The 5,541-nt window shown below is 36.2% G+C and overlaps 1 pseudogene; it reads right to left on the minus strand.

Annotated features, from left to right (window-relative positions):
• Positions 1–472: 472 nt before the first annotated feature.
• On the minus strand, positions 473–2,267 carry LOC18588352 (UDP-glycosyltransferase 91C1 pseudogene; annotated as a pseudogene).
• Positions 2,268–5,541: the final 3,274 nt, after the last annotated feature.

A 5,541-nucleotide genomic window follows, 5' to 3' on the forward strand; every position in this document is an offset into this window, starting at 1 on the left:
CCAAATTGGGGGCTAAAGCCCTTGTTTAGGTGGTTTCACTCAAGGGCGGACCTTGTCTTCCATCAATTCTACTGTTCTGTTTTCTATTTTGAACCTTTGATATATTTATCATTTATATTTCAAATTTATTTTTTATAATAGCAATTTTATATAAAAATTTTAAAAATTGAATACTAACAAATATTAAATCAATATTTTTTTAAAAAACAACTTTCATGAATATAAAAGAAAAAGATAAAAAGAATTGATGTTTTCGTATTTGCGATAATTCATTGAAAGCCGGTGGGGATGAGAACGAAGTTGGTGTCGGCGAACTTTTTAACATGGCATCTCATGAGACACTCCGCTTTAACTTTTATAGGAAAAGTTTTGTACTTATCATTAAAAACCATGAACGTTATATATACACATAAAAGAAAATCATTTGTCATAAAATGAAAATTTGAATGAAAAAAGGGAATAAAAAATAGGATAAGAAAATTTCTAAAGATTTTCATTAATTATACAATAAAGATGAGGTATAAGAGGGTACAACAAGCAGAGCTACGTACTTTCAAGAAGTGGAGGTGGCTTATTTGTTACGCATAATAATACCCTGAGAATGATAACATTTGGCATCTTCAGCAGTTTGGAGAAGGAAAATATCATGATCATAAGCATAGACGGTGTCGCCTACCTGTCAAACCTCAGCGTCAGAAGGTGGAAATTCTTCGATGGACCGAGTGAACTCGTCCAAGTACTTGTTACTCAGCTCTACACTGCTAAAAATCTCCTTCACTGCGGATGCATTTGCTCTGAGTGGCTCCCCCTCGGGATCCACCATGACTCGCTTAATAGACTCAGCCACCAAGTCACTGGTGAATGATCCATCAAGATCGTTTCTTTCTATTTCCAACCCAACCTTTTTGCTGTGCATCAACCTAGCAACCAACCCAAGATCCGAACTTGCACCGGGAAATAATATCAAAGGCAGACCATACCCGAGTGCCTCAATAACTGAACTCCAACCGCAGTGAGTCAAGAAACCACCAACTGAGGAGTGAGTCAAGACCCTGAGTTGAGGTGCCCAGCCCCGTAAAACCAAGCCCCGACCCGAAACTCGTTCTTCGAACCCGGATGGGAGTACGTCCTGTACCAACTGTCCTTCAACTAAAGGGCGGTTTCTGACAGCCCAAATAAATGGCAGCCCGGATTTCTCGATCCCAGATGCCAACTCATGCATGAACTCTTGACTCAAACTCACCTCACTACCCAGTGCAACATAAAAAACTGTCTTGTCTCGTTTGCTATCAAGCCATTTCTTCATTGCTTCCCAATTCTCATTTTCTTTATCTTCGTTACTAGGCAATGATGGCGGCAATAATCCAAGCGGAATAATAGGTTTCTGGTGAATCTTACTAAGCACACGAAGCGCGTCAGCTTCGACCTCATAGCAGCTCCTCAAAGCCAGAATTTTGCAACTTAAAAGCAATGTTCCGACCCGTTCAAAATCGGACACAGAGTCCATACACTCCTGGTGACCCACCATTTCATGGAGCTTAAAAGCTAGGTTGTTAGGATAATCCAGCCACACTGGTGCCACCGTGAAGTCTTCTGGTCGTTGTCTACTTCCATTGAGCAGCTCCGATGGAGGGCCAAGGAAAGCGAACGTCGAAGCAGAATATATACTGAAGTAAACTAAGTTGATGCCGCGTTGAGTCGCCACAGGCGGTAACCAGTAAGGAGCAAAATCGTGGATAATCCATTTGACTTGTGATGACTTTTTGAGGAACTCAGTCAACTGAGTTTCGAGTTTGTCATATGCTTTTTTGAGGTAAGGGACTTGGTGAATAGGTAAATCGGAGGTGGACTCAGCTCCTGGTGGCAGGCCATGAACGTGAGGCAAGGGAAGTTGTATAAAGCTTATGTTGGAGCAGAGATCTGGAGGAAGCTTCGGGAGGCGGCTGATGTTTTTAGGAGTGGAGATATAGTATATTTTGTGACCCTTTTGAGCTAGGAACTTGGAGACTTGAAGAAATGGCATGATGTGGCCATAAGCTAACCATGGGAACATTACTATATGAAGCTGTTTTTGGCTGCCATCCATAACTGGAAAATCAGACTGCTATTAAGTACTTAGAGATTTTTCTTCTGTTTTTTGGTATTTCCTTGCAATTCTCCTAGAGACTAGAGAGACCATGAAGATGAACAGCCTAGAGAGAGAGAGAGAGAGTTGCTGGCCCTTCAATTATCATAAATTATCGAGAACAGTAGTATTTTTGTTTGAAAGAATCTGCTGCATTAGTAATTAACTTAATTTAAGTTGGCTGTTTTCCACCACTTAATTATAGGGAGAGGTAGACACTGATCCTTGGGCCAGTTGAGCACCGTCTACATGTTTTTTGTCAGTCAAAATAAAGTGAGTTTTATTATTAATATTAGAAAATTGATACGATTACAATATTCCAATATACTTGAGGTATGCATACAATTAGAGAAATAAGAACATATTCAAGATAATATTTCGTCCAAAACTTTCTACCAACAAGTATTTTAGAACGATTTATATTAAATATAGCTGAAAAAAATAAACAAGAGTCGAAAGTGGCCTCCACAAAAGAACAAAGTGCACAAATCAGCACAAAAGCAGAAAAACGAAAATGCCAAACGCAAGGGACAGAGAATCAACAGCAAAGGTGAAGGAAAAACCAAAAAAAAAACATTAAAAGGCGGACCAGCAAAGGAAAAACCCAAGAATCAGATCACAGATCATGAGGGAGAGGACTTCACGAGATGGTCAGGCAGCACGTTCTCAGATAGAGGAAAAAAATATATATAACTAAAAAATTTAAAAGTGAAAGAAATTAAAACATTCGTTCAATAACTTAAATTAATAATTTTACTCATCCTAGAAAACACACAACTTTACTCTTCTTAACCTCTTTTTTTTATCTATTTTTAATCATTTATATATACTAAATATAAAAAAGGGAAATGTAACTTTCCTTGCTCTCATCGTTTTTCCCCCACCATTTTCACTTTCCTTCCAATTAAATATTTAGTGTTAAAGCTGGCATGATCTTGCTTTTCAAATGGAAAAACAGAAAAGTTGCCATGATCTAACCCAACAAATAATTCTTGCCTACCTTGCCCGGCCCTTTTCGACACCGTAGGAGAGGACAAGTTACTCATATTTCATTGGGTCCACGCTGCATGGCCCATCTACTGCACCTTAAGGTCAGTTGCTGTCCTTACTCCATCGATCCATCGATCTATACAAGCGTATTTGTGCACCAACGAAAATTATTGTACATGCTAAACTAGAGCAACGAAGCAGATAATCACATGTTAAATTTGGGATATTACAAATATTAATGTTTCCTTTTTGTATATTTATTTATTTATTTATTTGTAATCATTGCATGATGTCTTAAATTTTATATGTTATAAATGATAAAAAAAAAAACAAACAATACTATGTAATTTGAAAAAAAAGTGGGTTGGCTAACTATGCCACACCCACCCAAGTCTAGTGGGTGCTCTATGACTAATAAAATATATGATCGACATAATTTGTGGAACCGAATAGGGTTGACTCCCTTGGCCAACCTTCTATAAAAAAATAATATGTAATTTTCATGCTAAGAGAGAGATATTTTTTAATAATTAAGTAATCAATTTTTGTCAAAAAATTGTACTTGAGTATTTAACTTATTAGTTAGTATATAATCTTTCTACTTAAAAAAATATAATTTAAATCTTCCATTCTCTCAATTATAAAAAAAAATTACCAAAAAGCTAAATTCAAATGCAAGAATCCCAATTATAAATTGCAGCTATTATTGCATATATCTACCAAATGATTAAACTTTAGAACAAGTTAAAAACTTGTCAATGCACCGATCGAGTGGACTGGTCTAGGTGCTAGCATTCAACTCTGCAATCTACATTGCCCAAAATCTTACCACCAACCATGACTCGCCTAATGGACTGGGCCACCTATAAATTGTTTCAATCTTTAATATTCTATCCCAAGCCCCTTGCCATGCAACAAACTAGCAACCAACCCAAGATCAGAAGAAATTGCTCCAGAAACCCCACAAGACCAAGCCCGCCGCGAAACTCGTTCTTCCGACCCAACAGCCCTTGAACTAATGGGTAGTTCTTCACCAATGACCACCCACATAAAGCGTAACCCGGATTTGCTCTAGAAGCATACACAGACTCATCTCACTGCCTAATTCTCAACTCTTTACTACATAGCAAGCCATGTCTTCAATGCTTCCCAGTTCTCATCTCTTTTGCCTTCATTACTTGGCATGAGCGGTACAGCAACCCTACTGGTTTCTGGTAAAGTTTAATTAGTGAGCAAAATGAAAGGGCTCATCTTCTAACTCGGAGCAGCTCCTTAATTAGAGTCGCAAAGTTACAGCTTTTTCAAGTGCTAGCTGTTCCGAAACGATGAAAATCGGATACGTCCGGCTCCATGCACTCCATCTCGATCCATGTGACTCACTATTGCAACGAGCTTAAAAGCTACGTTACTCGGATAATCTATCCACTCAGGTACCACTAGTAAACGAAGTCTTTATTCTACACGTACGCAGCGAGCGGCCACCACGCGATGGAGAGCCGTCAAAAGCCAGCGTCGAAGCGCTAAATATGCCAATGAAGATTGAGTTGATGCCGAGCCGAGTCAAGATTGTGGGTAATCCAATATATAGGTAGTGAGGTTTTGACATTTGAGGAAATAAACAATATAAATGTTTTTAAGGTACATATACATGAATGTGTTTATTAAACTTCAAATTAATTATCTCATGAGAAATCAAGAGTTTCTTTTACGTAGCTACATTTTGATTTTAATTCTATCATGATAATCTTTTTAAAAGTGTACTAATGAACTTGCTTAATTTTGTAATAATTTAACTAATAATTAACTTGATTTATATTACATTAATTATAAAACTTTGTTTCTCTTTTCTTTTTCAAAAACTGATGATGTTTTATATCTTATGAACTGAATTAATTATATATAGTAAATCATTTAATCAAGAAAAAAAATATATTGAATATCACAAAGAGGATTAATTTCTACAAAATTAATTTACCGTAGCTTAACTTACTGATCTCCTTTTTAATTAAACAAGTAAACAAATACAGCTACGGATGCCATCCTACTTACTTATATAGCTTATTGACTCATGAGATATATATGATCCTCTTTTATTTTATTTTATTTTTCATAAATTACATCATATGGTAAGCTAATTTTGATCTTAAACTAAAATTTGACTTAACAGTTATTACTTCAGTTTAGGAAGGTTAAAAATTAAGGTTCAAAATGTATTAATTTTGGCTTTCAACTTCTTTACAAAACAAAAAAAAGATTTTAAAACTGTTAGTAATAATAATTTTTGTTGCATATTTAGACAAGCCAATTATGAACACAATAGTTTAAACTCTTAACTCTAGTCCTTAAAAAAGGATAAGAGCAACATATATTATATTCAGATTTATAAAAGGAAAATTGAAAAGGAAGATCAGGGCTCAGTGTGCATG

The sequence above is a fragment of the Theobroma cacao genome, chromosome 9 (genome assembly GCF_053813885.1).
Source record: "Theobroma cacao isolate CCN51 chromosome 9, ASM5381388v1, whole genome shotgun sequence".
In the NCBI taxonomy this organism is placed as follows: Eukaryota; Viridiplantae; Streptophyta; class Magnoliopsida; order Malvales; family Malvaceae; genus Theobroma; species Theobroma cacao.